General features: G+C 40.1%; 1 protein-coding gene across 1 annotated transcript in view; it reads right to left on the reverse strand.

The window, feature by feature from the left end:
- AGTPBP1 (ATP/GTP binding carboxypeptidase 1) overlaps positions 1-24521 on the reverse strand; it is a 169221-nt gene extending 144700 nt beyond the window's left edge. The window contains exon 1 of the mRNA XM_082656425.1: positions 24385-24521. The gene's annotated coding sequence lies outside the window, so the exon portion shown is untranslated. The remainder of the gene's footprint in view (positions 1-24384) is intronic.
- Positions 24522-24830: the final 309 nt, after the last annotated feature.

Consider the following 24830-nt stretch of genomic DNA (forward strand, 5'->3'; position numbering starts at 1 on the left):
CCACTCACACCATAGATAAAAATTAACTCAAAATGAATCAACGACCTAAATATAAGCACTAAAACTCTTAAAAGAAAACATGGGAGTAAATCTGTACGACCCTGAATTTGGCAATGCATTCTAAGTTATGGCAACAAAATCATTAGGAACAAAAAATAAATAAATTGAACTTCAAAATTAAAAACTTCTGTGCATCTAAGGACATTGTCGAGAAGGTGGAAAGACAACATACAGAATGGGAGAACATATTTGCAAATCAGACATCGCATAAGGGTTTAATATACAGGGACTTCCCTGGTGGCGCAGTGGTTGAGAGTCTACCTGCCAATGCAGGGGACATGGGTTCGATCCCTGGTCCGGGAAGATCCCACATGCCACGGAGCAACTAAGCCCGTGTGCCACAACTACTGAGCCTGCGCTCTAGACCCCACGTGCCACAACTACTGAAGCTGGCGCACCACAATACTGAGTCCGCATGCCACAACTACTGAAGCCAGCAAGCCACAACTACTGAAGCCTGCACACCTACAGCCCATGCTCCGCAACAAGAGAAGCCACTGCAACGAGAAGCCCGTGCACCGCAACAAAGAGTAGCCCCCGCTTGCCACAACTAGAGAAAGCCCAGGTGCAGCAATGAAGACCCAGTGCAGCCAAAAGTAAGTAAATAAATAAATAAATTTTAAAAATAAAAGAATGTGGATAAATTGAAACCCTCACACATTGCTGGTGGGAATGTAAAATGGCACAACCACTATGGAAAATAGTTCGGCGGATCCTCAAAAAGAATTACCATATGACCCTGCAATTCTACTCATAGGTATATACCCACAAGAATTGAAAACAGAGACTCAAACAGATAATTGTACGTCAACGTACATAGCATTCTTCACAACACAAAACACAAAAACAACCTAAGTGTCTACTGAAAGATGAATGTACAAAATGTAGTATATACATACAATGGAATGTTATTTAGCCATTAAAAGGAATAAAGTTCTAACACATGCTACAGTATGAATTAACCTTGAAAACATTATGCTAAGTGAAATAAGTCAGAAACAAAACAACAAATATTTTATGCTTCCACTTATATAAAATATCTATAACAGGCAAATTCATAGAGATAAAAAGTAGATTAGTTTACTGGGGGCTCGTGGCAAGGGTGAATGGGGAGTCACTGCTTAATGGTTGCAGAGTATCTGGGGTGATGACAAATTTTGGAAATTAGACAGTGATGACTGTTGTATAACATCGTGAAAGTAAGTAATGCTACTGAATTATAAGCTTAAAAATGGTTAAAATGGCAAATTGTATGTTAAATATATTTTACCACAATAAAAAGATCATTTTTTTAAAAATCAGCTTACAGTATTTTTTTAAACTAAGTCTACCAAGCCTACTTTTCAAAAAAATTGAATCCCATTTTAGCTTAAGCCAGTTATTTAACAGAAATTTATTATTATCACCACATGTGTTTTGTTTTGTTTTTTTGCGGTACACGGGCCTCTCACTGTTGTGGCCTCTCCCGTTGCGGAGCACAGGCTCCAGACGTGCAGGCTCAGCGGCCACGGCTCACGGGCCCAGCCGCTCCGAGGCATGTGGGATCTTCCCCGACCAGGGCACGAACCCGTGTCCCCTGCATCGGCAGGCGGACTCTCAACCACTACGCCACCAGGGAAGCCCTCACCATATGTGTTTTTAAAAATCATAAAAAGGAAAGAGATTAGTCTCCAGAAGAGCAAGCTAAGTTTAACTACCTGGTTATTTTTCAAGTAAGGTTGGTTAAAGTCTTTATTTGCATAAATAAAGAAAAATAAAATTACTCTTGTACAAGCCATATACTACAAGCCATACTATTGATATCTTGTATAGTAAAAATCTGTAAGACCCCTAGGCCTACTTGGATAAAGTACAAAAATACAGTGGGAAATTTAGGAAAAGGAAAAGCTGTTTTTTCTACCTACATTACTAACTCACGTAAGAGTTTATATCCTGTGTGGGGATGGAAATCCATACAAAAGAATAGAATAATTAGATGGCCAAAATAAATAGAGGCACAGAAAAATATCATTCTCTATCAAAAAAGCATTAGCAATCATTCCTGGAGTACTGTATTGTTAAGGTCTAAAATTTCAAGTGCTGTTCTGACAACTTTGAGCCCCACAGGGCCCCAGAGGCCTAATGAGAGTTCTCCCACCCTCACCATAGCCAACAGGAAAGACTCCTCACCCAGCTAGGTCCACTATCAGCTGAACCAACTGCACTCCACTCAGTCCTCAACGGAACTAGCTTCAGTTCCCTGCCAGTCCTCAGAATTATTCAAACAAACTAATCACATCCTCCCATGGGGGTGGAGAGTTGCAGGGAGTACTTCATCCTTTTGTTACTCCAAAGCCAATCTCCCATAGACAATTTGGCTAGTTTACTCTACTCCCAAGTACCATTCCCATAGGTTGTGAGTACATGTAACTAAAAAATTGCTGTCTCGGGTTTCCCTGGTGGCGCCGTGATTGAGTCCGCCTGCTGATGCAGGGCACACGAGTTCGTGTCCCGGTCCGGGAAGATCCCACATGCCGCGGAGTGGCTGGGCCCATGAGCCATGCCCGCTGAGCCTGTTCGTCCGGAGCCTGTGCTCCGCAACGGGAGAGGCCACAACAGTGAGAGGCCCGCACACCGCAAAAAAAAAAAAAAAAATTGCTGTCTCATCTGATCAGGGGCAGGTAGTAGCCATCCTGTACAATTTAGGATAGGAGCTCTCTCTTTCACCAATCAAATGAAGAAAGGTGAACAGGAGGTGGTCAGACAATTACTGTATCTAAACTTTCTGTTTACACTAATATCACACCTGTAACCTGAGACCTGAAAATTATTTCACGGATCCTCCAGGGTATAAAAATTGAGAAAGGCTATTCTAGTCTCTTGTAGGCAGGGCTGGAACAGACCAGAACAGGTCCAGTGTGGTTCTAGAGCTGGTTAAGTATAGCAGGAGATTCCTGATCACCATGGCCTCCTGACCACAACATTTTCCTGATTTTAAAACAGCAGTAAAGATCTAGAGGCAATTTCACAATTAGACAGGAGGCCTCTTAGTCAAAAAAAGACAATAACTCCCTGTGTTTCTCAGTTCTGTGCAGAGGTTTTGGAGGTTGTTCCTTTGAAGCTCAATCAAGAGTCTCTTTCTTTAGATGTCTAAACAATTCTGTAAACCACTTAATACCTGTGCTAGATATTGATTCATTCCCCCTTCTCTCCAAATTCACCCTTTTTGCCTGTACTGTGAAAATGGATTTATGCACTTAAAATACCAATTTCTTTGCCAATTGACATGATATTAAGCTTTGTCAAGAGAGCACTGGAAAGACACTGTAGGGGAAAAGGATTCTGTTTCATGGTTCCAATGTGCTCACTTGGCTGCAGCAGGCAAGGCTCCAGGACGCACCCCGACAAGGATGGCTTCTCCAGCACCAGATTCCTGCAGCAGTGCAGCTTCTCCAACAGGAGATTAGGCAGTTTCGTAGCAGAGTGACGCTGGTGAGTCGCCTCCCCAGGAACACTTTCCCTGGTACCCAAGAGGGCACACATCCAGCAAATTCTCCTAGTGCCACACCTTACCTACTTGACTTGAACATGCCCTACCTAACCAAGGATAGATGTCAGTGAGCCCTGGGGTTAGAAACTGCTCTTTATATCAGCTATTCTTATATTCTTTAGCGTTACCTTGACTTCTTACTGGTAAATCCCATATTGCTCCAATCCCCTGTTACAGTCAATAATTCTTTTTTTTTTTAATTTTTGTTGGAGTATAGTTGATTTACAATGTTGTGTTACTTTCTGCTGTATGGCAAAGTGAATCAGTTATACATATAAATATATCCATTCTTTTTTAGATTCTTTTCCCATATAGGTCATTACAGAGTATTGAGTAGAATTCCCTGTGCTATACAGTAGGTCCTTATTAGTTATCTATTTTATATATAGTAGTGTACATATGTCAATCCCAATCTCCCAATTTATCCCTCCCTCCCTTTCCCCCCAGTAACCATAAATTTGTTTTCTACATCTGTGACTCTATTTCTGTTTTGTAAATAAGTTCATTTGTACTTTTTTTAGATTCCACATATAAGCAATATCATATGATATTTGTCTTTGTCTGACCTACTTCACCTAGTATGATAATCTCTAGGTCCACCCATGTTGCTGTAAATGGCATTATTTCATTCTTTTTTATGTCTGAGTAATATTCCATTATATATATGTACCACATCTTCTTTATCCAATCCTCTATCGATGGACATTTAGGTTGCTTCCATGTCTTGGTTATTGTAAACAGTGCTGCAATGAACATTGGGGTGCATGTATCCTTTCAGATTATGGTTTTCTCCAGATATATGCCCAGGAGTAGGATTGCTAGATCATATGGTAGTTCTATTTTTAGCTTTTTAAGGACCCTCCATACCGTTCTCCATAGTGGTTGAACCAATTTACATTCCCACCAACAGTGCAGGAGAGTTGCCTTTCCTCCACACCCTCTCCAGCAATTACTGTTTGTAGACTTTTTGATGATGGCCATTCTGACCAGTGTGAGGTGATACCTCATTGTAGTTTTGATTTGCATTTCTCTGATAATTAGTGATGTTAAGCATTTTTCATGTGCTTTTTGGCCATCTGTATGTTTTCTTTGGAGAAATATCTATTCAGATCTTCTTCCCATTTTTTGATTGTTTTGTTTTGTTTTTTGCTTTCGGGGTTTTTTTTTTTTGACATAGGGCTACATGAGCTGTTTGTATATTTTGGAGACGAATCTCTTATCGGTCACTTCATTTGCAAATATTTTCTCCCATTCTGTGGCTTGTCTTTTCATTTTGTTTATGGTTTCCTTTGCTGTGCAGACACTTTTAAGTTTAATTAGGTCCCATTTGTTTATTTTTGTTTTTATTTTTCATTTCTCTAGGAGGGATTGCCTGTCCTAAATTGTACAAGATAGCTACTAGCTGACCCTGATCAGATCAAAAAAGATACTGCTGTGATTTATGTCAAAGAGTGCTCTGCCTATGTTTTCCTCTAAGAGTTTTAGTGTCTGCCCTTACACTTACGTCTTTGATCCATTTCGAGTTTATTTTTGTGTATGGTATTAGAGAATGTTCTAATTTTATTTTTTTTTAATGTAGCTGTCCAGTTTTCCCAGCACCACTTCTCAGCCTTTTGGCTACGATCATGTGTAGTCAATAATTCTTTATACTACTCTTTTCCTGTTAAATTACTGTGTGGCTTCTATCTCCTGATCAGACCCAGACTGATATATCCCAACAATTTTTTAAGCTATTTAGTACCCCACGGTAAATAAATCCTCTCTGCTTAAGTTACATCAAGTGGATTCTGTTCTCTATAATTAAATATTCACTGTTTTCTCTTTGAATAAAGAATTTTGGGGGGTGGGGGGTGGAAGGATTTTACAATATTCATAACACCATTTTTTTTAAATTAGGAAGTGATACTAATTATACATGGCCAGGGTTAAGAATGGCTACTGAAGATTATATTCCCAGGTCAGGCTATTAAATACTTTAATTGTAATATTAACTTCATCTTAGAGTACTATCATTCCTGTAATGCCTAACCACATTTTAAAAAATTAGTCTACAGTGAGATACCACTTCACACCTACTAAAATATCTACAATAAAAAACACAGATAATGACAAGTGTTAACAAGGATGTGGAGAAACTGGAACACTTATACATTGCTGATGGGAAAGTAAAATGATACAGCTGCTTTGAAAACAGTCTAGCAGTTCCTCAAAAGGCTAAACATAAAGTGGCCATAATGACTCAGCTATTCCATCTCTTGGTACATACCCCCAAAAACAAAAAGTTATATCCATACAAAAACCTGTACACAAATGTTTATAGCAGCATCATTCATAAAAACCAAGAATTGGAAACAACCCAAATGCCCATCAACTGACGAATGGATAAAATGTGGTATATCCATACAATGTAATATTATTCGGTGACAAAAAGAAACAAAGTACTTGTATGTGCTACCTGGATAAACCTTAAAAATATTATATTAAGTGGAAGAAGCCAGTCAAGAAGGACCACATAATTATATAACTCCATTTATATGAAATATCCAGGATAGCTAAATCTATAGAGACAGAAAGTAGATTAGTGGTCACCTAGGACTAGGAGAGATGGGGATGGATGTGCGGGAAGAGGCTAAAAGGGTGTGGGGCTTCTCCGAGGGGTAATGAAAATGGTCTAAAACTGACTGTGGTGATGTCTGCACAATTCTGTGAATGTACTAAAATCCACTGAATTGCATACTTTAACCGGTGAAATTATATGGTATGTGAGTTATATCTCAATACAACTATTTGAAAAAAAAGCTTAATCTCTGCAGGTACTTTCATAATTCAACAATTCCTAAATTAGGATTAGAGACTTAAATCCCTCTGTACCTCAGTGCCTGCTTCTCATGATGGAATACAATATCCTTTACACAAAAGCAAAACTACAGGGCTTCCCTGGTGGCGCAGTGGTTGAGAGTCCGCCTGCCGATGCAGGGGACACGGGTTCGTGCCCCGGTCCAGGAAGATCCCACATGCCGGGGAGCGGCTGGGCCCGTGAGCCATGGCCGCTGAGTCTGCGCGTCTGGAGCCTGTGCTCCGCAACGGGAGAGGCCACAACAGTGAGAGGCCCGCGTACTGCAAAAAAAAAAAAATAATAAGAAAACTACAGACCCACCTGGCTCTTGGGAATATGTATTCTGAGTTACTTACCCAAAAGAGGTTTGGGGGGGAAAAAAGGCTGCACTATGCTGTCACATAAAAATCCACAGTATACACCTCCCTCAGTTGGGGGAAGAGTCTGTAAAAATTGATTTTTATATATTTAAATGTGGCTTACACTAGAATTAAATGTGGAAATCTAGCCTTAGCAGAAAATCATACAAGCAAATAAACTTGCTCAAGCTAGCCCACACATAAGGAAAAGTAAACAGTTTTGCATATTCTAGCTCAAAAGTACAAAGGTTTGGATCTTCTGAATTTTCGAGATTTTCCTGATCTTTTGCTCTCAACTAGAACTAGTTCCAGAGCCTAGAGAACCTAAAAACTGAAACCCTCAGTTCTCACTGGCTTAAGCCTGGAATCAAGCTCATCGGCCAAGTCAATAAACAGGCACACACACATAAGGCATCAGTATTTCATACATGTAAGCGGTCCTAACTTTCATTCCACAAACAAGCCACAGAAGAAATTCTGACACACAGCAAAGGTAAAGCTGTATATTCTAAATAGATAAAGACTTCAAATACATGTGGTTTTAAATTTATTTCAAGTCAAACTGCTAAAAAAGAAAAAACGCCAAGAACCATATACTGTTCACACTCCAAAGCCCCATCTAAATCTTTTAAAAACAATCTGAGGAAATATGATTCCCTTTGACTTGACTTGCTTAAACAACTTGGTCCAGTTCCCATTCAGCCAGAACAACTTCACTAATTTACTCTCATCTGTTTACTAACAGGTCTCCCCACAAGGTATCATTAGACAAAAAACTTCCACTATTTAAAAACGTTTGAGGGCTTCCCTGGTGGCGCAGTGGTTGAGAGTCTGCCTGCCGATGCAGGAAACACAGGTTCGTGCCCCAGTCCAGGAAGATCCCACATGGCCACTGAGCCTGCACGTCCCCCGCAACGGAAGAGGCCACAACAGTGAGAGGCCCCCGTACAGGAAAAAAAAAAGGAAGAAAGCAAAGAAAATCTGGGTAGCTGGTCCTACCATGGGGAAGTATGCTGAAAAGAGCTTTTTTCAGCTCTCCCTTATTGTTTCATCATCTAAAAGGAAGAAACCACTTTTCAAGAATATAAGTGAGCTACTATTCCCCCACACCAGCTATGTCAATGTGATGGAAAATTGTAAATCCTGATTATTTAATAAGGAAGATCCCAAAGAATACGCTCATACCCCTTTCCCTTATTAAAGGAAAAAGAAACTTTAAAGGAAGGAGGTAAATAATATCTATCGTCTAAAGGAAAGAAGAGTAACATTCCCAGCAATAGGCAGACAGATTATTATCATTTAAATTAAGAGAGAAATACATACTCTGGACATGATCTGTGTTTATTAACCTACTCTAAATTACAATATTAAGGTATACATTTTCATCTAGTTACCTTAAACATATGACATTTTATGATTTATAATGTTTTAAGCTGATCTGCAAACAGGCAAATTTATTTCACTATATTACTGTCATTAATTTTATCAGAAAATGTGGATAACAGTAAACCTATAAGAAGGTTATACCTTTCACCTTTCTTCATTATGCATCCTCATTAAAAACAGAAGAGTTTGGATGGTTCACACACTACTCCACAAAAGATGCTCTGACATTTACAAAGGTCTAATTTGTTCTGCTATGTGATGTTTTAATTATACTACAAATAATAGGGTCTTATTGTTGGAGGAGCAGAATCCAACTACACTTCAATTAGTTTATTTAAAATAACTCTTCCACCCAACACTGATTCCAACTGACTATTTTTATACTTAAACAAATGCCAAAATTCCTAAATCCATATAGGTGATGGAAGAAATTAAAATTCTTACCTTGAAACACATATTTTCCTTGCCTCTAACCTATGACTCTAACCCATTAAAATGGTTTAAGTTTTGTTTATTTGTTTCTTTGTTTGTTTTAAGGAAAGTACCACAGCCCTAAGTCACCTCCCACTAATATCACAATAGGAATCAAAATATACAGGACATGAGGAACTCAAAAAGCTATCAGGCATATAAGAAACTAATAGCAAAATGACAAAAGTTCCTCCTTATGAATAATTACTTTAGATGTAAATGGATTAAACTCTCCAATAGACATTGACAAAAATGGATTTTAAAAACATGATCCAACTATATGTTCTCTACAAGAGACTTACTTTAGATACAAAGGTACAAATGGGTAGAAAGTGAAAGGATGGAAAAAGATATGACATGCAAATAGTAACCGAAAGAGATCACGGGTGGCTGTACTAATACCAGACAAAATAGACTTTAAATCAAAGGAGGTTATAAAATACAAAGAAGAACACTATATATTAATAAAAGGCTCAAGAGAGCAAGAAGATATAGCAATTATAAACATTCACCTAATAACAGACTATCAAAATATATGAAGCAAAAACTGACAGAATTAAAGGGGAAAATAGACAGTTCTATAATAACAGTTGGCAGTTTCAACACCCTACTCTCAATAATGGATAGAACAACCAGACGGAAGATAAGTAAGGAAATAGAGGACTTGAACAACACAATTAACCAACTAGAGATAACAGACATATATAGAACATTCTACCTAACAACAGATTATACATTCTTCTCAAGTACAAGTGGGACATTCTGCAGAATACACGATATATCAGGCCACAAATTATGTCTCAATAGATTTTTAAAGACAGATAATCATACAAAGTATTTTTCCTAACTACAACAGAATGAATTTAGAAATCAGTAAAAGAAAAATTAGAAAATTCACAAATTTGTGGAAACTAAACAATATGCTCTTAAACAACCACTGGGTCAAAGTAGAAATCCTAAGGGAAATTAGAAATACTTAAAAGACAAATGAAAACAAAAAATACAACATACCAAAATTTATTAGATGCAGTGAAAGTAATGCTAAGGGGGAAATTTACAGCTATAAACATGTATTAAAAAATAAGAAAGATCTCAAATCAACAACTTAACTTTACAATTTAAGGAACTAGAAAAAGCTGAAACCCAAAGCTAGCAGAAAGAAGAAAATAATAAAGACTAGGGCAGAGATAAATGAAACAGTGAATAGAAAAATAATACAGAAAAATCAACAAAAACAAGTTGATTCTTCAAAAAATTAACAAAATTGATGAAACTTTAGCAAGATTAAGAAAAAAGAAGCAAATTACTAATCAGAAAGTGCAGACATTACTGATTCCACAGAAATAAAAAAGATTTTATGAGAGTACTGTGAACAACTGTGCACCAACAAAGTGGATAACCTAGGTAAAACTGACAAATTTCTAGAAACCTATTATGTCACAAAGAAATAGAAAATCTGAATAGACCCATAATTATTAAGGAGATTGAGCCAGTAATCAAAATGCTCCCAACAAAGAAAAGCCCCAAACCTGATGGCTTCACTAGTGAACTCTACCAAACATTTAAAGAATATCAATGCTTCTCAAATTCTTCAAAAAACTGAAGTGGAGGGAACACTTCCTAACTCATTCTATGAGGCATCGCCCTGATACCAAAGCCACACAAAGACATTACAAGAAAACTACAGACCAATACCCCTTTGAACACAAAATCCCCCACAAAATACCAGCAAACTGAATTCAGCAGCATAAATGCAAATCAAAAGCACAATGAGATATCACCTAACACCCATCAGGATGGCTACTATCCAAAAAAAAACAAAAAACAAAAAAACCCCACACATAGGAAACAACAAGTGTTGACAAGGATGTAAAGAAATTGGAACGCTTGTTCAATGTTGGTGCTGGTATGAATGTAAAATGATGCAGCCGTGATGGAAACAGTATGGTCATTCCTCAAAAAATTAAAAATAGAATTACCATATGACCCAGCAATTCCACTTCTGAGTATGTACCCAAAAGAACTAAAAGCAGGGTCTCAAAGAAATATGTGCACACCCATGTACACAGCAGCAGCATTATTCACAACAGCCAAAAGGTAGAAGCAACCCAAGTAACTATCAATGGATTAAAAAAAAAAAAAGAACAAATATGGTATATACATACAATGGAATGTTAGCCTTAAAAAGGAAGGAAATTCTGACACATGCTACAGTGTAGATGAAACTTGAAGATACCATACTAAAAGAAATAAGCCAATCACAAAAGAACAAATACTGTATGATTCCATTCATATAATGTAGATAAAGTAGTCTAATTCAGAGAGAGAAAAAACAAAATGGTAGTTGCCAGGGGCAGGTGGAAGCGGAAGAAATGGGCAGCTATTGTTTAATGGATCAAGAGTTTTAGTTTTGCAAGATGAAAAGTTCTAGAGATGGGTGGTAATAATGGTTGCACAACAATGTGAATTACTTAATGCCACTGAACTGTATATTAAAAATGGTTAAGGGCTTCCCTGGTGGCGCAGTGGTTAAGAATCCGCCTGCCAATTCAGGGGACATGGGTTCGAGCCCTGGTCCGGGAAGATCCCACATGCCGCGGAGCAACTAAGCCCGGGCACCACAACTACTGAGCCTGTGCTCTAGAGCCCACAAGCCACAACTACTGAGCCTGCGTGCCACAACTACTGAAGCCCGCGCGCCTAGAGCCCATGTTCCAAACAAGAAAAGCCACCACAATAAGAAGCCTGTGCACCACAATGAAGAATAGACCCCGCTCACCACAACCAGAGGAAAGCCCACATGCAGCAACGAAGGCCCAACGCAGCCAAAAAATAATAAAATCATTTATTTTAAAGAGATTAAAATGCTAAATTTTATGTTATATATATTTTACCATAATTTCTAAAAATGAATTTTTAAATCAAAATATGGACCAAAAATATGAATGAGTCAATATGTTAAAAATTGGAAAAAATAAGTTTCAAATGTAAACACAAAATTGAAACTGGGGGGGACTGGTTAGATGGTGGAGTAGAAGGACATGCTCTCACTCCCTCTTCTGAGAACACCAGAATCACAATTAACTGCTGAACAATCATCAACAGGAAGACACTGGAACTCACCAAAAGAGATACTCCACATCCAAACACAAAGGAGAAGCCACGATGAGATGGTAAGAGGGGCGCAATCACAATAAAATCAAATCCCACAACTGCTCAGTGGGTGACTCACAAACTAGAGAACACTAATACCACAGAAGTCCACCCACTGGAGTGAAGGTTCTGAGCCCCATGTCAGGCTTCCCAACCTGGGGGTCCGGCGAGGGGAGGAGGAATTCCTAGAGAATCAAACTTTGAAGGCCAGCGGGATTTGACTGCAGGACTTCGACAGGACTGGGGGAAACAGAGACTCCACTCTTGGAGGGCACACACAAAGTAGTGTGTACACGGGGACGCAGGGGAAGGAGCAGTGACCCCATAGGAGATTGAACCAGACTTACCTGCTAGTGTTGGAGAGTCTTCTGCAGAGGTGGGGGGTGGCTGTGGCTCACTGTGAGGACAAGGACACAGGCAGCAGAAGTTCTGGGAAGTACTCCTGGGCGAGAGCCTTCCCAGAGTCCAACATTAGCACCACCAAAGAGCACGGATAAGCTCCAATGTTGGGTCACCCCAGGCCAAACAACTAACAAAGAGGGAACCCAGCCCCACCCATCAGCAGACAAGAGAATTAAAGTTTTACTCAGCTCTGCCCACCAGAGCAACACCCAGCTCTACCCACCACCAGTCCCTCCCATCAGGAAACTTGTACAAGCCTCTTAGATAGGCTCATCCATCAGAGGGCAGACAGCAGAAGCAAGAAAAACTAAAATCCTGCAGGCTATGGAACAAAAACCACATTCACAGAAAGATAAAGGAGATGAAAAGGCAGAGGGCTATGTACCAGATGAAGGGACAAGATAAAACCCGAGAAAAACAACTAAATGAAGTGGAGATAGGCAACCTTCCAGAAAAAGAATTCAGAAAAATGATAGGGAAGATGATCCAGGACCTCGGAAAAAGAATGGAGGCAAAGATGGAGAAAATGCAAGAAATGTTTAACAAAGATCTAGAAGAATTAAAGAACAAACAGAGATAACAATACAATAACTGAAATGAAAACTACACTAGAAGGAATCAATAGCAGAATAACTGAGGCAGAAGAACGAATAAGTGACCTGGAAGACAGACTGGTGGAATTCACTGCCACGGAACAGAATAGAGAGAAAAGAATGAAAAGAAATGAAGACAGCCTAAGAGACCTCTGAGACAACATTAAACACAACAATATTCGCATTATAGCGGCCCCAGAAGGAGACAAGAGAGAAAGGACCCCAGAAAATATTTGAGAGATTACAGTCAAAAACTTCCCTAACATGGGAAAAGAAATAGCCACCAAAGTCCAAGAAGCGCAGAGAGTCCCATACAGGATAAACTCAAGGAGAAACATGCCGAGACACATAAAAATCAAATTGGCAAAAATTAAAGACAAAGAAAAATTACTGAAAGCAGCAAGGGAAAATGACAACATACAAGGGAACTCCCATAAGGTTAACAGCTGATTTCTCAGCAGAAACTCTACAAACCAGAAGGGAGTGGCAGGACATATTTAAAGTGATGAAAGGGAATAAACCACAACCAAGATTACTCTACCCGGCAAGGATCTCATTCAGATTTGATGAAGAAATCAAAAGCTTTACAGACAAGCAAAAGCTAAGAGAATTCAGCACCACCAAACCAGCTATACAACAAACGCTAAAGGAACTTCTCTAATTAGGAAACACAAGAGAAGAAAAGGACCTACAAAAACAAACCCATAACAACTAAGAAAATGGTAATAGGAACATATATATCGATAACTACCTTAAACGTGAATGGATTAAATGCTCCAACCAAAAGACATAGACTGGCTGAATGGATACAAAAACAAGACCCATATATATGCTGTCTACAAGAGACCCACTTTAGACCTAGGGACACATACAGACTGAAAATGAGGGGATGGAAAAAGATAGTCCATGCAAATGGAAATCAAAAGAAAGCTAGAGGGCTTCCCTGGTGGCGCAGTGGTTGAGAGTCTGCCTGCCGATGAAGGGGACATGGGTTCGTGCCCCAGTCCGGGATGATCCCGAGTGCCGCAGAGCGGCTGGGCCCGTGAGCCATGGCCACTGAGCCTGCGCGTCCGGAGCCTGTGCTCCGCAATGGGAGAGGCCACAACAGTGAGAGGCTCGCGTACCACACACACACACACACACACACACACACACACACGCACAAAAAGAAAGCTAGAGTACCAATACTCATATCAGATAAAATAGACTTTAAAATAAAGAATGTTACAAGAGACTAGGAAGGACACTACATAATGATCAATGGATCAATCCCCAAAGAAGATATAACAATTATAAATATATATGCACCCAACATAGGAGCACCTCAATACATAAGGCAACTGCTAACAGCTATAAAAGAGGAAATTGACAGTAACAAAATAATACTGGGGGACTTTAACACCTCACTTACACCAATGGACAGATCATCCAAACAGAAAATTAATAAGGAAACACAAGCTTTAAATGACACAATAGACCAGGTAGATTTAATTGATATTTATAGGACATTCCATCCAAAAACAGCAGATTACACTTTCTTCTCAAGTGCACATGGAACATTCTCCAGGATAGATCACATCTTGGGCCACAAATCAAGCCTCAGTAAATTTAAGAAAACTGAAATCATATCAAGCATCTTTTTTGACCACAGTGCTATGAGATTAGAAGTGAATTACAGGGAAAAAAATGTAAAAAACACAAACACATGCAGGCTAAACAATACGTTACTAAATAACCAAGAGATCACTGAAGAAATCAAGGAGGAAATTTTAAAAAATACCAAGAGACAAATGACAATGAAAACATGACAATCCAAAACCTACGGGATGCAGCAAAAGCAGTTCTAAGAGGGAAGTTTATAGCAGTACAAGCCTATCTCAAAAAACAAAAAACATCTCAAATAAACAATCTAACCTTACACCTAAAGGAACTAGAGAAAGAAGAACAAACAAAACCCAAAGGTAGCAGAAGGAAAGAAATCATAAAGATCAGAGCAGAAATAAATGAAATAGAAACAAAGAAAACAATAGCAAAGATCAATAAAACTAAAAGGTGGTTCTTCGAGAAGATAAATAAAATTGATAAACCATTAACCAGACTCATCAAGAAAAACAGGGAGAGGACTCAAATCAATAAAATTAGAAATGAAAAAGGAGAAGTTCCAACAGAAACCTCAAAAATACAAAGCATCCTAAGAGACTACTACAAGCAAATCTATGCCAATAAAATGGACAACCTGGAAGAAATGGACAAATTCTTAGAAAGGTATAACCTTCCAAGACTGAACCAGGAAGAAATAAAATATGAACAGACCAATTACAAGTAATGAAATTTAAACTGTGACTAAAAATCTTCCAACAAACAAAAGTCCAGTACCAGATGGCTTCACAGGTGAATTCTATCAAACATTTAAAGAAGAGCTAACACCCATCTTTCTCAAATTCTTCCAAAACATTACAGAGGAAGGAACACTCCCAAACATTCTATGAGACCACCAGCACCCTGATACCAAAACCAGACAAAGAAACTACAAGAAAAGAAAATTAAAGACCAATATCACTGATGAATATAGATGCAAAAACCCTCAACAAAATACTAGCAAACAGAATCCAACAACACATTAAAATGATCATACACCACGATCAAGTGGGATTTATCCCAGAGATGCACGGATTCTTCAATATATGTAAATCAATCAATGTGATACACCATACTAACAAATTGAATAAAAACCATATGATCATCTCAATAGATGCAGAAAAAGCTTTTGACAAAATTCAACACCCATTTATGATAAAAACTCTCCAGAAAATGGGCATAGAGGGAACCTACCTCAACATAACAAAGGCCATATATGACAAACCCACAGCAAACATCATTCTCAATGGTGAAAAACTGAAAGCATTTCCTCTAAGATCAGGAACAAGACAAGGATGTCCACTGTCACCACTATCATTCAACATTATTTTGGAAGTCCTAGCCATGGCAATCAGAGAAGAAAAAGAAATAAAAGGAATACAAATTGGAAAAGAAGTAAAACTGTCACTGTTTGCAGATGACATGATACTATACATAGAGAATCCTAAAGATGCCACCAGAAAACTACTAGACCTAATCAATGAATTTGGTAATGTAGCAGGATACAAAATTAATAGACAGAAATCTCTTGCATTCCTATACACTAATGATGAAAAATCTGAAAGAGAAATTAAGGAAACACTCCCATTTACCATTGCAAATACCTAGGAATAAACCTACCTAAGGAGACAAAAGACCTGCATGCAGAAAACTATAAGACACTGATGAAACAAATTAAAGACGATACCAACAGATGGAGAGATATACCATGTTCTTGGATTGGAAGAATCAATATTGTGAAAATGACTATACTACCCAAAGCAATCTACAGATTCAATGCAATCCCTATCGAATTACCAATGGCATTTCTTACAGAACTAGAACAAAAAATCTTAAAATTTGTATGGACACACAAAAGACCCCGAATAGCCAAAGGAGTCTTGAAGGAAAAAAATGGAGCTGGAGGAATCAGACTCCCTGACTTCAGACTATACTACAGAGCTACAGTAATCAAGATAATATGGTACTGGCACAAAAACAGAAATATAGATCAATGGAACAAGACAGAAAGCCCAGAGATAAACCCATGTACCTATGGTCAACTAATCTATGACAAAGGAGGCAAGGATATACAATGGAGAAAAGACAGTCTCTTCAATAAGTGGTGCTGGGAAAACTGGACAGCTACATGTAAAAGAATGAAATTAGAACACTCCATAACACCATACACAAAAATAAACTCAAAATGGATTATAGACCTAAATGTAAGACCGGACACTATAAAACTCTTAGAGGAAAACATAGGAAGAACACTCTTTGACATAAATCAAAGCAAGATCTTTTTTGATCCACCTCCTAGAGTAATGGAAAGAAAAACAAAAATAAGCAAATGGGACCTAATGAAACTTAAAAGCTTTTGCACAGCAAAGGAAACCATAAACAAGATGAAAAGACAACCCTCAGAATGGGAGAAAATATTTCCAAATGAGTCAATGGACAAAGGATTAATCTCCCAAATATATAAACAGCTCATGCAGCTCAATATTAAAAAAACAAACAACCCAATCCAGAAATGGGCAGAAGACCTAAATAGACATTTCTCCAAAGAAGACATACAGATGGCCAAGAAGCACATGAAAACCTGCTCAACATCAGTAATTATTAGAGAAATGCAAATCAAAACTACAATGAGGTATCACCTCACACCAGTTAGAATGGGCATCATCAGAAAATCTACAAACAACAAATGCTGGAGAGGATGTGGAGAAAAGGGAACCCTCTTGCACTCTTGGTGGGAATGTAAATTGATACAGCCACTATGGAGAACAGTATGTAGCTTCCTTAAGAAACTAAAAATAGAATTACCATACCATCCAGCAATCCCACTACTGGGCATATACCCAGAGAAAACCATAATTCAAAGACACATGCACCCTAATGTTCACTGCAGCACTATTTACAATAGCCAGGTCATGGAAGCAACCTAAATGCCCATCAACAGACGAATGGATAAAGAAGATGTGGTACATATATACAATGGAGTATTACTCAGCCATAAAAAGGAACGAAATTGGGTGATTTGTAGAGAATATGGATGGATCTAGAGGCTGTCACAGAGTGAAGTAAGTCAGAAGGAGAAAAACAAATATCGTATATTAACGCATATATGTGGAACCTAGAAAAACTGTACAGATGAACCGATTTGCAGGACAGAAGTGGAGACACAGATGTAGAGAACAAACGTATGGATACCAAGAGGGGAAAGCGGCAGGGGGTGGGGGTGGTAGTGTGATGAATTGGGCGATTGGGATTGACATTTATACACTGATGTGTATAAAATGGAAGACTAGGGCTTCCCTGGTGGCGCAGTGGTTGAGAGTCCGCCTGCCGATGCAGGGGACACGGGTTCGTGCCCCGGACCGGGAAGATCCCACATGCCGCGGAGCGGCCGAGCCCGTGAGCCATGGCCGCTGAGCCTGTGTGTCCAGAGCCTGTGCTCCGTAACGGGAGAGGCCACAACAGCGAGAGGCCCGCGTAAGGCAAAAAAAAAAAAAAAAAAAAAAGGAAGACTAATAAGAACCTGCTGTATAAAGAAATAAAAGAAAATCCGGACCAAAAAAAAAATCTGTTAAAGAGGAAAAAAAGTTTAATTTAATTTAATTTAAAAAAAATTAAAACTGATGAGATGAAATTAACAGATGAAAGAGACATTTTCAAGACAAAGAAAAAATCCCAGAACCCCAGAATTGTAGCAGGCTTCAAAGACCTTGTGGAAGTCAAATTCTTTCACTCTGTAAATTAGGAGAGAAGCTCCTCAGGGAAGTTAGCTGTCTTGCATCAACTATCATCAGTCAGTTCTGCTACATTCAACAAGAAGCTGTGCCTACCACAAATTAACAAATCTGGAGTTTTTGTCAAAAATAGCATTCTTTTGGGGCTTCCCTGGTGGCGCAGTGGTTGAGAGTCTGCCTGCCGATGCAGGGGACACGGGTTCGTGCCCCAGTCCGGGAAGATCCCACATGCCGCGGAGCGGTTAGGCCCGTGAGCCATGGCCGCTGAGCCTGCACGTCCAATGGGAGAGGCCGCAACAGTGAGAGGCCCGCGTACCACAAAAAAAAAAAATAGCATTCTTTTCAATTCATTAAACTCTATTATATGTGGACAGTGTTAACATTTTTATTACTATTATTGTACCATAAATCCTTCATTGACATTATTATTATTATTATTCCCAATGTAACCTATACCCTTATAATCATAATCGTAAATCATTTTCCCCATAGGGAAAAGATGTGACACAAAGACAGCAAGTACTGGTCACCTCTCCTTAGGATGGTTCATCCTCAGCATGAATTAAATGAGAAATGAAGGGAGCTAAGTAGTTTGTCTTTTTTTTTTCCAGCTTATGAGCTGGGTATCAAGCGAGTTTTCCATACTGTGCCTTCACTATATTTGTCTAATATGTAAAATCCAAAAAAAAATTAGATTTGAACATTTATGTGGAAATGTACAACCAAATCTTAAGATAGTGTAATTTCAGAATACTAATAATATAGCCCCCTTGTATCAGCACTTGACTAAAACCCTAAGAAACCTCTCAACTTTCTATGAATAACCTTTACTCTGCTTAAATGTTTTTTTTTAAAGAAGGCCTTTACAGGGACCCAAAAGTCTGAAGCAAAAATAGACTAGAAATAGTTACTACCACTTTCCTTCCTAATCAAAGTTTGGTAGAAATCCCCTATGATTTATACTGTAAGTCCTCAAAGTGTGGTCTGTGAAACCCTGGGGTCCCAACACCCTTTTAGGGGGTCCACGAGGTCAAAGCTATTTTTATAATAATACTAAAACATTATTAGCCTTTTTAACTATATTAGCATTTACACTAATAGTGCAAAAGCAATGGTGTGTAAAATTTCTGGCACCTTGGAACAAATTATAATGGTGGCACCAAACTGTACTGTTATTAGTGATTGTATTTTCACCATCAAGCACCAGCAATTATAAAAAAGTCTGTTTCACTTAAGAATGTCCCTGAAATAGTAAAAAAGATATTAATTTTATTAAATCTTGGCCCTTGCATACATATTCTTTTAATGTTCTATGTGAAAAATGGTTAAGTATGCATGAAGCTTTTCTTGCTATATAGTAAATTATAATGCTTGACAGCTGTCTCAAGGAAAAGTGCTTCTGTAACTGAATTGAGAGCTTGAATTAGCCTTTTTCGTTAAACACCACCTTTACTCAAAAGAATGACTTAGGTATTTTGGCAGAGGTTTGCTCAGAAATTAATGAAGTCTATTTGTCACTTACAGGAAACAACTGACAATCATATTTGTTGCCAATGATAAAACTTGAGCTTTCAAGCAAAAATCAGATTTTTGGAAAACTCATAACCACCATCATGTCACAACTGGGACAGCTTCCCAATAACTTGTTTCTGATGGAATAGGTGGTGATATTGATATTAACAAACATGATTTTTTTTAATATTTTGTAATGAAAAGTAACTCACTGAACCAATAGTTACAAATGACCAGGGCATGATGTTATAAATTCAGGCATGGGCATTAGGTCCACTCTAAGTTCAGACCAACAGATTTTAACATAACATTATTAAAAAGTCCAATGTTATGATTTCAGATTCCATACTGCAACTGTCAGGGAGGAAGAAAACTTTCCTCTACCCTTCTTCTAGGTTATTCTGGCTGGTCTAAGAATTAAATTGGCATGAGACAGATTAACAGGAGAAAAGCAAATTTAATTCATATGTATGGGAATCCCAACCACATGAAGGGTCACAGACCCTACATACATCAGAGTTTCAAAGACAGAAAGGTAAAATGAAGTGTGTATGTCATCCTGAGCTACAGAATGGGATAGGGGCCTGGGGCTTCCAAGAACTAAGGTCATTCACAGGACAATAAGAAGAGAAGATGTTTGACAATACGATGTTTGTCTGCCATATAGATGGGGCCACTAGGATAAAATTTATCGCTGGTAATAACTCTTTTTCTGGGAAAAATCCCCAATTTAAATTCTTCTAGGTAGTTAAGGAAGGGGCAGTAGTTTCCCTTGAACAGGCAGTTTCTCAACTGCCTTTAGCTCAAAATAATCCACACTCAAAAGTGGCACATTTTGGGGAGGTTCATTCCAAACCTTTATATAACTCACTAAAAACTGTCATATGCTGAGTTTTGATGTAGTACCAAACAAGTATATCCATAATTATCTGGAGGCTATCAAAATATCCCTTCCTTTTTCAGCCATTAACTGTGTAAGGCTGGATTTCTCTCTGTATATATACTTCAACCCAAACAATATATTGCAATAGACTGAATGCAGAAGCAGATATGAGAATCCCGCTGTTTCTATTAAACCAGACATTAGAGATTTACAAAATCTAGAATGCCAGTCTTCTCACTTCTTTATTTATTCTTGAAAAATAGTCATCTTTCACTAAAAAAATATGTTTATATTAACATGTAATGGGTTTATAATGATCATTTTAAGTGAATTAATAAAAATTTTGCATCTTTGCTTTAATTTATAATATATAATCCACAAAAGCTTTTTGTGGTGCTCAGTAATTTTTTAAGAGTATAAAAGGGTCCTGAGACCAAACATTTGAAAGCACCTGATGTAAAGAGCAAAGTATTAATATCAGATCCCTGCAAACCAAAAAGAACAAGAAGTACATTTTAAAAACTTTTTTTTAGTTTTCCTAGGAAAATTACATGAAAACTGAAAAGGAACACAAGGGCAAATCAAAATTAACCTCATTCTAAGTAACATCAATACAGAATTTTTAAAAAAAAAGAATGCTTAGATGAAAGTGATTTTGTATATCCTGGAAACATGTAATATGTTGATCAGATAAACACATAAATATATCCATTAATAGTTTGATAGATAATATTTTTGATAGCTGCACATGACAGCCAAAGAAACATGCAATCACAAACTCAAAAACAGGTGATTAAAATAGCAGCCACCACCACCATGAGGGAGACAATCCAAGGTTCTGTCAGAAGGGACAAACAGGGATACTACAGCCACTCTCCGGCAGCATCTCAGGGCACCCAGCTCAGGGTCTAGCTGTTCTAAACTAAATAAATTACATGCTTCCAAGCCAGGACAGTAACACTAAGCTCTCACTTAGCCCCAACAGAGCAAATGGGTCATCGTGGAATTAATCTGGAATAACAGTGCTCGATCAGCCCAAAGCCCCTTTTCGGCTTACTAGATCCCTTGCACTGAGGAAAAACACTAGCAATATTTACTGAGCATTTACTATGTGCCAGGCATTGTGGGCTAAGCACTTTAGATGTGTTAACTCATTTAATATTCAAGATCATCTTAAGAGTATACACCATAATTAGCTCCATTTTTGGAGTTGAGAAAATTGAAGCACAAAGAAGATAAATAACTTGCTCAAAGTAAAGCCAGGATTCAATTCCAGCCTGTCTGGCTCTGAGGGCCAGCCCCTTAGCCACTACACTGTAGTACACAGAGGCACAGTAACCAACAATATATAAAGTTTAAATTCAGTGTCCACTGTTGACAATTTCTGTTGTTTACACTGAGACCTACTGCCTAAGAGAAGCTCCCAATTTGCAGAGAGCCCTCTGACAGGTCATCCATTACTACCCATGCACTGTTCAACTTCCAGGTATTAAGGGGCTTCAAGCAAGAAAAGTAGATTTTGGAAGGTGAAACTGTGGAAGAGATTTTTTTTTTGTCCAAGATATAGAATATGATACAAATTAGATGATTTCACACGTCTTGGACCTCTTTTTCTTCAACTATTGAAAATAAAACCGTTATTACATAAGAATCTAGCTAGACTATTCCAAAGAGAATAATGCCTCAATTCAAGTCAACTAAAAAAGCTTTATAAAAACTGCATTTACAAAAGTTCAGATTACACTATACATTTAAATGTTTTGCAATGTGGCTAATTACAAGGGTAGCTCTATGTCTATACTTTTCATTTCAGTGTTCAGAGTGAGACTGCAGTTCTAAGTATGTGTTGAAGCAATTCAAGGCAGAGTTTTGAGGTCATTAAAAATGAACCTAGGGCTTCCCTGGTGGCACAGTGGTTAAGAATCCGCCACAACTACTGAAGCCCGCGCCTAGAGCCCGTGCTCTGCAACAAGAGAAGCCACCGCAATGAGAAGCCCTCGCACCGCAACGAAGAGTAGCCTCCGCTCACCGCAACTAGAGAAAGCCCTCGCACAGCAACAAAGACCCAGTGCAGCCAAAAATAAAATAAATAAATTTTTTAAAAAATGAACCTATAACTTCACTGTAGAAATTAATTCAAGCAAAGTGGAATGGGAAACAGAACAAGTCATGTTACAACTCATCCTTAAGGATGAGAAATAAGGAGTGGATAAGGCACTGCTAACTATCTCACAGTAATTACATAAGAAAATGCTTACAGATCTTTCAGGGTTTTGTTTGATTTTAACATTTGGCACACGTTTTAAAATATGTACCATATAAAGTGCCTTAAATAAACTACTACTTTTTTGGCCTGCTGAACTGAAAACATTCCACAATACAATTACAAAAACCACTTTCTGGTTTTCTCAGGGAAAAAAAAAAGACAATTTAGAGAACGAATTCAGAGGTTAACAAAGAAAGAGATAACCTGATTTACATAAAGATTCCAACACGGGGGCTTCCCTGGTGGCGCAGTGGCTGAGAGTCCACCTGCCGATGCAGGGGACACGGGTTCGTGCCCCAGTCCGGGAAGATCCCACATGCCGCGGAGCGGCTGGGCCCGTGAGCCATGGCCGCTGAGCCTGTGCGTCCGGAGCCCGTGCTCCGCAGCAGGAGAGGCCACAACAGTGAGAGGCCCGCGTACCGAAAAAAAAAAAAAAAAAAAGATTCCAACAAGAACATAAATGGTAAGTGAAAATGAGTGATCCAGAAGACTATTAAAGTCCCTTCTACCTACAAACTGTCGTACATCATAAACACTGCTACAATTTTGAATACCTGAAAAAAAAACCACACAGAATTAATATTGCCAAAGAAAATTTCGACTCAGTCTTACAACATATTAGGTCATCGGCAGTGCTAGACCTGCAAGCACTTGAGGAAGCTATCTTAAAATGAGAAATGGGCTTTAAGTTATCAACATTCACAACGATGTGTAAAACTCTATTCTGTGATGAGTAAATGCCCAGGAAAGGAAACGAACCAATTCAAAACTGCACTGGTACTTTAAAAGGCTTAAAGGCACAGGAGGGAAACAACCATTGAGCCCAGCAAGCCTTTGCGTTGGGTTGCAGGAGTCCCTGAACACTTGCATGAAGAACCCGCAACTCAGGAAGGAAGGCTGGAGGGAAACTCTGCACTGTCATCTAGGGCGATCTGATTCAGGTTCAAATCAAACCCACAGGGCGCCAAGTTGTAAGCAGAGAACACACTTCAGGCCAAGCTACCCACTGAGAGGGAGCAAGCCCAGCCACCGCCGACGTCACACCACAGCCCACCCTGAAGCCCGGCGCACCTAGGGGCTGGGAGCTGGGGCGGCTGGGGAGGCGGGGTGCGCGCCCGGCCCCTGCCCGCCGCCCCTCGGCTCCGCTCCGCGCTGTACCGCAGCCACCCGCGCGGTCACCGCCGAGAGAAAGGGAGAGCAGGGAAGGGGTCCGTCTCTGCCCGGAGACCGCGCCGGGCACCCTCCGCGGGGACTGGAGCAGGGACGACCGAGCCTCCATGGGTGGGGGCGGGGCGTTTTCCAGAAACCGGCCAAAGGCCCCACCCATCAGGGGTTCCCCTCAAGACCCGGTCCACCCCCCGAAAGACACGGGTTACACAACCTGACAGGTAAGGGGCGGAGGGATCGCAGGACGCAGACCGGGGCGGGCCCGGGGTCGCTCCTCTCCGGCCTCCCCAGCCCCCAGGATGCCGCGGATGAGAAGACAGGAGGGGTGGAGGGCGGGCGGGCTAACCGCAGCCGAGGGGCTGCCGGCCCGGTCGCGCTGACGGCGGCAGGGCGCTCACCGGCTCAGGATGGGGCGCTGGCAGGGACTGGGTAAAGGTGCAGCACCCGGCTCAGCGTCGGCAGCGCGGGCCGATGCTCTCCGGGGGCCCGGCGGATGCCTCACCGTCCGCCGCCGGGTGTTTTCATACAAACCCCGGTGGCAGAAGAGGAGGCGGCGGCGGACCCTGCCCGCATCCCGGGCAACGTCAGCGCGGCGCCCCGCCCACCGCACTCCTCGGCCAGCCGGCTCGCGCGCGCCGGGCGGGAGGGAGGGCGGGGCACGCGTGCGCGCGGGCCGGGCCGGGCGCGCGCCGCGGGGGAGGGCGGGGCGCGCGCCACGGGGAGGGCGGGGCACGCGCGGGCAGGAGCGGGGTTGGGGAGTGCGCGTGGAGAAGGAGGGAGCGCGCGCAGGGGGGAGGGCGGGGCGCACGCGCCGTTGTTTGGGGGCGGGAAGGCCGGGCTCAGA

The sequence above is a fragment of the Grampus griseus genome, assembly GCF_964374135.1.
Source record: "Grampus griseus genome assembly, chromosome: 6".
Taxonomy (NCBI): domain Eukaryota; kingdom Metazoa; phylum Chordata; class Mammalia; order Artiodactyla; family Delphinidae; genus Grampus; species Grampus griseus.